Genomic DNA, 12,522 nt, shown 5'->3' on the forward strand with positions numbered 1-12,522 from the left:
CCAGGAGCTTACCTTTTAGTTCTCTTATATCTTCTACAATATTTAGCATAGTTCTGAGAACAGAGCTTATATTTTAAAAATATTGATTATAAATATTGTTGTATTGAGTCTGGTAGTCATCAAGATCAAAATTTATCACTGCTACTTCTTATCTGAGGTGGAAGTCATTTGTTATAAGGCAGAGGTTTATTTTGGATATGCGGTTGGAACATAGGTCTCTGAGTTGTGTTGGGTTTCAAGTTTAGGAGTTTCTTCGATCATCGGCATGTTTAGTTCTTAATGTTCCGACAAGACTCATTTTGTGGGCCAGAGGATGTACCCTATATGTGTATATTGTGGAAACTTAATTTTTAAAAAATTTTATTTTATTTATTTATTTTTTTATACAGCAGGTTCTTATAAGTTACCTATTTTATACATATTAGTATATATATATGTCAATCCCAATCTCCCAATTCATCCACCACCATCCCCCCCCACACTTTCCCTCCCTTGGTGCCCATATGTTTGTTCTCTACGTCTGTGTCTCAATTTCTGCCTTGCAAATCGGTTCATCTGTAACATTTTTCTAGATTCCACATATATATGTGTTAATATATGGTATTTGTTTTTCTCTTTCTGACTTACTTCACTCTGTATGACAGTCTCTAGGTCCATCCACGTCTCTAAAAATAACTCAATTTCATTCCTTTTTATGGCTGAGTAATACTCCGTTGTATATATGTACCACATCTTCTTTATCCATTCGTCTGTCGATGGGCATTTAGGTTGCTGCATTGAACATTGGGGTGCATGTGTGTTTTTGAATTATGGTTTTCTCTGGGTATATGCACAGTAGTGGGATTGCTGGAATGCTGGTCTCTTCTAGTCCAAGTAATTAAATTATGTTATTCGTTTTGAGGAGAATTATCAATTTATAAAAAGCATAAAGGTGCTTTTTTGTTTGCTTTTGTGTTTGTGTGTGTATGTGTGTATGCATGTGTGTGGTACATGTGATCTGTATTGTTGTAATTTCTACTAGGAAATAACAAGCAGAATGTTCCCTTTGGCTCTTTCTCTTCAGTTCTCGTAACGTTTGCCTTTGGCAAAACTTGATTCTTTTTAAAGATTTATTGAATGACTGATTGTGTTGATGATTTCCACATTAGGTATGTGTATAATTCTTGATTACCTGTGACTGCTATTAATGTGACCTGTTACTGTTTATGGAGTTGTGCATCCCACCCATACAATACCCTTTGCTTACGAGTTATATTATCTCACATAGTGTATTTTATCTGTTCTGCCAGTGCTATTTTTCAGGAATAAGTTTTCCTGCTGCTTTGAAATCATCCTTATGGCATATAAGGAAACATGGAGCTCATCTAGTATTACTTTTTATTTTACAAATGAGGAAATTGAGATCCAGGGAGGCAAAGTGATTTGCTGAAGGTTATAACATTTATTATTGCCAAATTCTGGATTAGAATTGATCTAAATTCTAAAGACATCCCAGCCCCTCAAGACCCAGTGCCTTTTCCCTGATGCTATCTGCAGTCTTTGTGTTTGATTCTATTATTGTATGTTCTGGAAATTTACCTTCTATTTACCTGATTTCCTGTTTGTCTGCTTCCGTTTCCTATACATTTGTGACGTAGGTATTATGTTCTTATTCACTCAGTGTCCCTTGAATGACTATTATGACCTGGGCATTTCTAGTCAGTGAAGATAACAGAGATGAATAAGGTGGATTTCTGGTTCTTAAGTTCACAGTCTTATGGGGGAGGATAGCCTATTAAGTGGTTTTATGAATGATAAACTAGAGATGCCTACTAGGTGTATGGGAGTGCTAAAGAGGGAGGGGAGGGTTAATATTACCTATCTTGTACATATGTCAAATCCTGTGTAATGTGAATTTTTATAGTCATTTTAATGTTGATTAAATGCAAGGATCTTGTGGATGATTTGGTATAGGATGTGGCTCATAGATTATATCTGTGAAAGTTATAGAGAAACCTGGTACAAAGTTGTTTTGAGTGTAGAAAATAGTTAATGGAAAAACTTGGTGCCATACCGCCTCCTGACCTGGCTAAATTTGTACAGGCCAGAATGATCTAATTACTTATAACTTGTTTGTCAAAGTAATATAGGGATACCATTTCCTCTGTGACGGTTCATCATTTAGCAGTATGTTAGCAATTACAAGAGAAACAGTGTGTATTATGGACAAAAATCCTGAGCTGTATAAAATCATTTTACCTTAATTTATAATTTTAATGATCTTTTTTGGCCTTTTAATAAAAGTCCAGGCCATTGTCGGAATCGTTCATGAGTGTATTTCTAGTGTAGTGTTTTTTGGATAACTCTGTAGGACTTTTGATGACTGCTTGTGATGGAAGAGTATGTGTGTATTTTTTGACTTTTTTTCTTTTTAAATGTAGCTATTTGGTAAAACTGGTTGTTTGTCGTATTTTCACTTATGAGCTCTGAGTTAGATGGGACTTTGAATTCTGATACACAAGAAATTTATATTTCTTATTGCCATAATAGTTATCTTTGGTGTTTTTTTTTTTATCTTTGGTGTTGATAAACATACTTGTGGTCATATACTCATAATACCATTTATCATGTTATGTTACTAATGTATCAAATGTTTTGGTAGAATCACTAAATTTTAGTTGGAGTTACAGAAAAAAATTTTTTTCTGGTTTTTATTGCTTGCAAAGATCTTCTCTGGTACTCCTTTGCAGTGGAAAACTATTCTGTGCTATGATTCCAGGAACACATGGCTAACTATATTGCTCAATAAAGTAGTCAGAAGAAATCCTGCCAGTACCTTCTTGGTGATGAATGACATTCCAGGATCATGTAGCAGTTAGTTTTCTCTTCCTTGAAAGTGCTAATAGTAGTGTTATCTTTCAAATATTGAGATTTGCTGAAGACTCTTTCTGCATCTCTTGATCAGTTATGATTGCCCTGGAGGCTAACATTTTAGAGAAGATATTTGCAGTCATAAAAATCCTGTTGGCTTTTGGCATTAAAATTTTTGCCTTATGAGCTTTCCCAGCTTTTTAAGACAAACTAGGACAGCTACCTTCATAACTGCTTGGAAGATGTTCAGAAAGTGCACATGTTTGTAGAAAGAGAAATGTCTGAGTAACCTCAACTGTGTGTTCAAGTGGCTATAGTTTGGGGTCTTATCTTTTAACTTGTCAGTTCTCAAAAGTTGATGCAGAAGTCCCATCAGTCTTTGAGATGTGGACTGGTATTAGTGATTTTTCTGGATCATTTTGGTCAATGTTTAATGGTTTTATCTTTTGTAAGGATAATCTGTAATTAGGATCTATAATTACAGTTTGTATTTAACTCTTCATGATATATATACTGATTAAAAGACAATCCAGAATTTTTAAATCTGTTTCTACTATCTGAAATAATTCAGAAATCCCATCTCCCCACCACCATAAAATATTTGTATTTCACTAAAGTCACCAAAAATATGTGCCGTAAGCTGTCAAAACTATTTTAATTGTGTCTACAAAGATTTTTAAACACATTTAAAATTGTTGTTTCCCAGTACACTTAGAATTTTGGGGAATTTTGTCTTTATTTTTTTCTTTTTCAAAAAGACTTCTAAGGAATCTTGAGGGATGTCATTGTAGTATGATAGACTGTATTAAACAGATCTGTGTGTAAATTCGTTTCTGAGCTTTCATTATCAAGATTAGCGCCTGTCTTACTGATTTGTGATTCAAATGTTCTAAACATATGTGTAACATTACTATATAAATATGTTAGTCTCTATCAATTCAACTTTCCAAGAACATTTACTAAGAATTTGTTGGATATAGATCATTTGCATTTTCTTTTTTTTTCTTTTTAAGCCGAGGTCTTCTTAGAAGCCCATATGATTTAAATTTATTTATTTATTTATTTATTTATGGCTGTGTTGGGTCTTCGTTTCTGTGCGAGGGCTTTTTCTAGTTGTGGCAAGCGGAGGCCGCTCTTCATCGCGATGTGCGGGCCTCTCACTATCGCGGCCTCTCTTGTTGCGGAGCACAGGCTCCAGACGCACAGGCTCAGTAATTGTGGCTCACGGGCCCAGTTGCTCCGCAGCATGTGGGATCTTCCCAGACCAGGGCTCAAACCCGTGTCCCCTGCATTAGCAGGCAGATTCTCAACCACTGCACCACCAGGGAAGCCCTGCATTTTCTTTTTTACCCATATTTTTGGCTGTGTTCTCTCAACCCCTTACTTCTGGTGTGCTATAGAAATGTATAATATCTACAATTATTATTATTTGAAAATATGTAATTATAATAAAAATGCATAATTAAAAGAAGTTGATGATATATTTAATACCTGTAGTGAATTTTCAGCAGTCCACATTTGCAGTACTCTTTTTGAAAGAACCTTTTTTCAAGGTCATGTGGAAAGAAAAACTCTTAAGGATTGCCTCTAGACAGACACTGTAATAGAATAATTAAAAGGAAATGCTGGCTGATCATTCTTTAGTGAAGCTGTATGGCTACAGTTACTCAACTATTATCTAGAATTCCGTGTTAAGATATATCAAAATAGTTTTTATTTCAGAGGGTGAAGCAACTTCACCCTGCATTTATTAGCCTGTCAGAACCAATAAGCAATAAGAGATGCTATACATGTAAGAAAAATTTCATTTAGAGATGTTTCTATTATTCTTCTGATTCTAGCTCTTACATATATAAACTACTGATATTTAGAAAAGTAGTTTTCAAATGACTGCATCAGAATCACCTAAGTGTTTTATAAAATATACATGCCTCAGCTCTAATTCTGGAAATTTTGCTTCCATTGATCTGGACAGGGACCTGGGAATCTGTATTTTTGGATGTGTCCAAGTTGATTTTGATACACAGAAACTATGCATCAGAATCAACTATGGCTAGAAACCATAGTTTTAGAACATAACTACAAATATATATTTTTTAAAACTACAAAAAATACTTGTGAAAATAAACAGCTTTAACAAAAACAAGATAAAACTGTTTTTGATGTACATGGCCAGCAATATGTTATTTTTTTTTTTACATCTTTATTGGAGTAACAGCAGTATGTTTTGTTTAAGATAAAAATTAATTCTTGACCTTTAGAATTGTTAAACTTGGGAATTGGGTGTCCAAGGGATATGGAATAGGTCTTCTGTGAATTTTTTTTTTATTGTGTTTGATATGACTTAGAATCACTTATTGGATAGCCCTCAGATATTAACTTCTATATAAACTGCAGCCAGTCTTTAGTTACTGCATATGGTATGCTGTGTTGAAGAGGACTCTTAGACCCTGAGAATGAGAATAGGGTAGAGGAGAAGAGGGTAAAAAAGGGGGAGTAATTAATTCATATTATCTGTCATGTGCTTGCTATATCTGTCTTAGGAGTTTTTATTGAAAGGACTACGTAGTTTTTCTCTTACCCTTACTACGCTTTAATTCCTGATTTGGATGTTCATAACTAGCATTTTTTTTTTAAGTTTATATATGCATAGAATTGGTGATAGTTACACTTAATTTTTGCTTTCTAGAGAGTTGCTGCTAAAATACCCTTCCATAATGAATTGTTCCAATTTTGAATGCTTAAAGTACATTTTAGATTAATTCAGCAATGATTTTTCTTGTGCTGCATAGTGACTTTGGTTGTGTACAAGAATCGTGGCACACCATACATTTATATTTAGTACTGCTATATTCTAGGTACTGGGGACACAAAGATGGAATTAAGCAAGGCTTTTGCCCCCTAGAAAACATATTGTCTTTCAAGATAGGAAAGTAAATAAGCATTTTTAACACTCTAAGATAAATCTCATGGCAGAAATAATGAGAGAAGCTAAGTTTTGAGGAATGAGTAAGGAATTGAGCCGTGACATTTCAGGAAGAGGGAACAGTGTATATATATAAGTAGGAAGGCATGAGAACAGTATATTGGGAGGCTATAAATTCTATGAGTGGAATATGGTCAGTGTAGGTAGGAGAAGTGGAGAGAAGTGGATGCTTGAAGTGTAGGTAGAGGCCAGATGAAACCATCCTAAGGAGACTGGACATCGTTCTGTTAACATTTGCAGAGGAGATATTGAAGATATTAAGCAGATGAGTCACACGATCAGATTTGCATTTTAGTGAGTGTACTTTGCTAGAACGTGAAAGAAGATAGATTTGAAGGATGGTAAACTGGGAAGAATTATCAGACTACATGCAACAACCCAGGAAAAATATGGGGTGTGCTAAAACTAAGCCAGCGCCGGACAGGGAGGCAGAAGTCTGAGAGATTCATAGGTTTTCATAGGTGCGCTAGGCAGGTCCTCAAGGACAGTAAGGGAGAAGAAAAAAGCAAAGTGTCTGACAGGGTTCTGAACCCAGGGTCCCTGCTTGGGCTTTAGAGGGTTCTGTAAATTCCCTGAAATGTTATCCAGACATTGTCTAGATATATATGCACGGTTTTCTGGGGGACAGAGGTCTCTAGCTTTAATCATATTCTCAGACAAGTAAAAACAAAACAAAACCCACGGTTTTAGTAGTATTTTGAGGTTTTCAACTTGGGAATCTATGTGTGGATATTATTGGTAGTGGTGACTGAGATGGGGATATTGGATAAGTAGTAGAAAAGAATATAAAATAATTGTTTGATCAAGTATCATTAACTTTAGGGTACAAATGTATTAAAGGAGTTATGAGCCAACTTTTTAAACAGTAAACTTAAAGACTTTTTCTTGCCCTTTAACATTATGTCTTAGGAAAAGTATTTTGTATTTAAAAACAGAGAAGTAAGCAGAATTTTATCTCTGGGTTCTGACAGAATTTTTATTTTGAAGCAGATTAAATAAATAATCGTTGTCATCTTATCATTTATTTATCAGATCTTTAAGTTGTTTTGTTTAAGGCCATAATGTAAACATCTTCAAGTGCTTATTTTAAACAAGCATGAACATTGATAGTCAGAATGCTAGGACAAGAGCATTGTGTTTCAGGGGGTAGTAGTGTCAAGTCATTTAAAGAGGATGGAAGCTTAATTCCTTTTCTGTTCAATAGTATGTAATTTAAGATGGGCTTTGACTGCATTGGCAGTTTCTGCCAATTAAACTCAGATCAAGTCAGTATGTTAGGTGTATTTCATGCCTCTCTAAGTCAGATTACAATTTGAGAGCATGAAAAAGCTGAGTACTTGGTCTCCTGATGGAGCACACTCACCTAAGCCTGAGGCTGTTAGTCTTTTATAAATACCTTCATTATATTATTTAGCTGTGTTCCATAAATAGCTATTTTATATAACTTCCACCTTGAATTGTTCTTTTCAGATGTAATACAATAGATTTACAGTTCTTTATGTTTGCGTATTAGGAATAAACGTGCATTGACTGGAACGATACTGAAACTATGATCTTTACATCAAGGCAAGGCTACATTTTGATCTAGACAAGGCTGTTTTGGTATATTTTTCCCCACGCTCTGTCTTTTCAGGTTGAATTACTGATTTTTCCCCCTTTGTTTTGTTTGTTGTGGTTTTGATGTTTTTTTTCCTTTCAGCTAAAGGAGCAGTCCAGTGGTTTTCAAGAAGTGCCAAAGTGCACTGACTGTCTCATGATGACTGGTGCCTCAGGGAGGGTCATGATTCCTGGATACAGGATCGACCTGATCCTGGATGTCACTTCAAGCAGTCAGATCGTGGGGAAAAGCCTTGTCTAATGGCTAGCCTTCCTCAAAAGTCTGATGCTAGTCATCTCGGAAGGCCTCAGAAAGAGCCTTAAAGGTGAGCAGAGTAGAGTGTAGTTCTCTCTGGGGGCTGTTACTATTCGTTGGAGAATATGATTCAACACAGAATGACAACCCTAACCTGATAAATCCAGGTTCAGTTGGTAAATTTAGTTTATAAATTTGTTGAGGATGGTGATCAGACCTCAACTTTTGACTTATTAGAAACCACCTTCCTAACCTTAAGATCTGTAAAGGGAGGAATTTGGTATTTCCTGGGCCCTTCAGAACCTTAGGTTAGTATCTGTTGTCGTAAATGGAAACAGCCTACTATCACAACTAAGGAACACTTTAGTTACAAAATTGCATTATGTTAAATACCCATGGATTAAAAAAAATGTAGTGAAGTATTCTCTTAGTTTATATGGTTATCATATATTGATTATATATCAGGCAATTGGGCTTCAGGGCTTGGAAGGGCAAATTGGCATTTGATTTGTCTGTTACACTGATTTTTTTAAAAAACAGCCACTTTTGAAGCAGTTTGGATTTATGTAACACATATTTGGTTGCATTCAACTTGAAGAATTAGTACTACCTGCATCATTTGAGTAACATTTTTAACCCCATAAAAGATTCTTTAGAGATGTTTTGAGCATTTTGGTTTGGAAAATATTTAATTCTAGGCCTCTTTCTCTTGTCCTTTGAAGTACTTACAGAACCTAATTGTTCATATAATAATCTTGATTGCTAAATTTTCAATAAACTCTAAAACTTGTCTATCATAATAAGACTTACTAGGTTTTTGTTTAAAAATTTTTTAATTGAGTCACTTCTATTAGTAAAAAAATAATATGGGCATGCACAATCCGCAATGTATTTGTGTACATTTTTACATTTAGAAATTATATATTCACTAATGTATTAATATTAGAAAACATATACAAAAGTAAGAATTTTAAAAGATGAGATGAAAAAACTTATAAAAGGGAGTTCTGATATTTTCTTTCCCCCCGCCACGCATCATGATGTATTTCGGGTTGACAAACTCTTTTTAAAGGCCAGATAGTAAATATTTTAGGCTTTTCAGCCCATATGGTTTCTGTTGGAACTACTCAACTCTGCTGTTGTAGGGTAAAAACAGCCACAGACAATATATTAAACAAATGAGCATGGCTGTTTTCAATAAAATTTTATTTACTGAAACAAGCTGTGGGCTGGATTTGGCTGGAGGGCCATTGTTTGTTGACCCCTGGAGTATACCCTGTTTTGCAGACCACTGCCCTAGACTTTGCAATTGTGTTCTACTACTTCTGTTAGATCCTTTCACCATCAGTTTTTAGAGTACAGTTGATCTTCCTTATTGAAGTGAGCAGAAGAATATTAGTAGTCAGAATGTATTGTTTAATTGAACAGATACTTATTGAATACCAGTGATGTTCAAACATAAGGTTAGGTGCTGGGATGAGTTTGGTAAGAGAGATAGGTAAACAGTTGTGGCATGGTGTAAGAAGTAATTTGATTACAGCACAAGCTGCTGAGAAAGTGGGCTGGCTCTGGGAAATGATGTATTAAGTTGGACTTGAAAACTTAATGCAAATTTGTGAAGTAGATGAGTTCAAAGGCATATAGGTGATAGAAGAGAGCATGGGAGAACCATATATATATACGTCAATAACTGATTGCTGGCAGAGTGTTCAAGAAAGAAGCAATAGGGAATGAGACTGGACAGATCAACATGGCTCACAGTGTGTGCTCTGCCAAGGAGCTTGAACTTTGCCTTATAGGTTGATGGTAATTGTTGAAGAGATTTTAGCAGAGGAAAAAGCCATCAGATTTGAATTTTAGAAAGATAGTGGCAGTAGTGTGGAGTATACAAGGAATAAATATTTTTGGTAACTTTTTTTTTTAACCTCTTTGTAAAAGAGGACACAAATTGTTTTTGTGGGTTGTTTTATACCAGACATAAAACAAAGAAACTTGGGATATTATTTAGCAACGAAAATGAATGAACTATTGACATGCTACAGTGTGGATGAACCTCCAAAACATTATGCTAGGTGCAAAAGACCACATGTTGTGTGATTCAGTTTTTACAACATTTTATGGAATGTCCATAAAATAGATTAGTGGTTGCCTGGGAATGGACTGGGGACTCACTGCAAATGGGCACAAGTGATCTTTTCAGGGTGTTGGAAATGGTCTAAAACTGGATGGTGGTGGTAGTTGTACAACTCTGTAAATTTACTAAAAATAATTGGATTGGACACTTTTTTTTAAATTGAAGTAGAGTTGATTTACAATGCTGTGCCAATATCTGCTGTACAGCAAAGTGTCTCACTTATACACATAGAGACATTATCGTTTTTAAATATTCTTTTCCATAATGGTTGATCCCAGGAGATTGGATATAGTTTGGATTGGACACTTTTTAAGATGGGTGCATTTTATGGTAGGTAATTATATTTCAATAAAGTTGTTAAAGACCTCACTTTTGAAATTTTTTGGATAAAACATATTGCTGATTCCCAAATAATTGCTCTTTACTCTGAACAAATATTGATCTTAAGCTGCTGGAACCAAAAAAAGGTGTTTTTTTTTTTTCCTCCTAAACTTAAAGGGTATACATTGTAACTATAGAGTTAACTGTAGGAACTACCAACTAAATAAATCATGTTGTTACTAAATTTTATAGAATTCACTTTGACTTTAATATTTTAAAATTTCCTTTCCTTATTAAATATCATATGAGGAGAACCTTCTTAAGTAGAATATTGGATAATATTAAAAAGCTAGAAGTAGCCTAAGGGAAATTTACTACCCCCCCCACTTTTTTTCCTCCAAGGAAATAATTGCTAAAGGAAAAACCTGAAGTTTGATGATTTAAAATTTATAAGTTGTTTCCTCAGTCTTAACAGTTATAGAAAATAGAGTACAGAGCAATTGGAAAATAGTTAATTTTACTCAGTAAATATTTATTGAGGGCCTACTATGTGCAAGGCACTGTTTTTTAGAAACAGATTTTAAAAGGTTCTTACTATGTTACTTTTATTCCTGGCTGCCAAAATTTATGAGGTTCAGTCGTAATCATTAAAATATGTACAAAACTTAATTGTGTTACCTTTTATTGTTTACAAGGTAATTTCACATCTCACTTAATTCCTAATTCTGCGAGAGTAAGGAAAATGAGTTTTGTAGTATAGCCAATTCCCAAGTAAGAGCCAGAGCTGGGACTTGACCATTGGTGTTTATTTTTACTTCAAGTCCATTGCTCTTTACATGCTAGTGTGTGATTTAAAAAAACAAACAAACAAACCCCCACCACCACCACCAACAGTACAGTACTGCATAAGGATAGGCATATAGATCAATAGATAAAATCAAGAGTCAAGAAACAAACCATACATTTATGGTCAATTGATTTTCGAAAAGGGCGACAAGATAGTTTAATGGGGAAAGAATAATCTTTTCAAGCAGAGGTACTGAACAACTGAATATCCACATGCAAGAGAGTGAGGTTAGACTCTTACCTGACACCATGTACAAAAATGAAATAAAAATGGGTGGGCAGCCTAAATGTGAGAGCCAAAACCCTTGAAAGAAAAAACATAGGCATAAATTTTGATGACTTTGGATTAGTTAGGCAATGGTTTCTTAGACATGGCACCAGAAACGCAACCAAAGGAAAATTAGATAAATCTGACTTCATCAAAATTAAAAGCATTTGTGCTTCAAAGGATACTGTGAGGAAAAGATAGTAACAGGAGGAAATATTTGCAAATCACATATCTGATAAGGGCCTAGTAGCCAGAATATACAAGGAACTCTTATGACACAAAAATAAAAAGACAACCCAATTTAAAAAACGGGCAACAGATTTGAAAAGATATTTTTCCACAGAAGACATACAAATGGCCAATAAGCACGTGAAAAGATGTTCACCATCATTAGCCATTGTGGAAATGCAAACCAAAACCAATGAGATACCACTTCATACCTACTATAATGGCTAAAATAAAAAAGATGGATAAAGCAAATGTTGATGAAAAGGTAGAGAAACTGGAACTCTCATTGCTGGTAGGAGTGTAAAGTAATGTAGCTGCTGTGGAAAATAGTTTGACAGTTCCTCGAGAAGTTCTACACAGTTATTCTGTGACCCCAGAATTCTACTGATATGCACCTAAGAGAAATGAAAACATTACCACGTAAAATGTCATATCAGCATTATTTATAATAGCCAAAAAGTAGAAACAATATAATGTTCATCAGCTGATGAATGCATAAACAAGTGTGGTATATCCATACAAATGGAGTGTTGATCCCCTTAAGAAGGAATGAAATTCTGACATACACTGCAGTGTGGATGAACCTTGAAAATATGCTAAGTGAAAGAAGTCAGACACAAAAGGCCACTTACTGCATGACTCCATTTATTTGAAATGTCTAGAACAAGCAACTCCATAGAAACAGAAATAGTGGTTGCTAGGGGTTGGGGATAAGATGAGATGCTAATGGGTATGGGGTTTCTTTTTTGGGTGATGAAAATGTTCTGAAATTAGATAGTACCTCCCTGGTTCAGCCATTCTAAAGAAATGAAATAAAACAAATGGAAAAACTCGTATCTTTACCTGCATACATCTATTTCCCTCTCTACTGCCTTTCTTAATTTCCTTTCACAGCAAATTTAGAAGTTGTTTCTGCTGTCTCCTTCGCTTCCCTACCTCTTTTTTACTCCTTAACCTATTACAATCTAGTTTCTGATTCTACCCATAATGAGGTCAGCAATGTCTTCCTCATCTTCCAAATCCAACTGTTGGTTTAA

The 12,522-nt window shown here is 34.8% G+C and overlaps 1 protein-coding gene across 7 annotated transcripts in view; it reads left to right on the top strand.

Moving 5' to 3' along the window:
* The window catches only part of INTS6 (integrator complex subunit 6), a 109,910-nt gene that overhangs the window by 26,706 nt on the left and 70,682 nt on the right, over positions 1 to 12,522 (top strand). Inside the window, exon 1 of one of the 7 annotated variants that reach the window (XM_060128999.1) lies at positions 7,638 to 7,758. The exons of the other annotated variants lie outside the window; for them this stretch is intronic. The gene's annotated coding sequence lies outside the window, so the exon portion shown is untranslated. Of the gene's footprint in view, positions 1 to 7,637; positions 7,759 to 12,522 lie in introns of those variants that run through there. 7 annotated transcript variants of the gene reach the window in all.

Source organism: Lagenorhynchus albirostris, chromosome 18 (genome assembly GCF_949774975.1).
Source record: "Lagenorhynchus albirostris chromosome 18, mLagAlb1.1, whole genome shotgun sequence".
In the NCBI taxonomy this organism is placed as follows: domain Eukaryota; kingdom Metazoa; phylum Chordata; class Mammalia; order Artiodactyla; family Delphinidae; genus Lagenorhynchus; species Lagenorhynchus albirostris.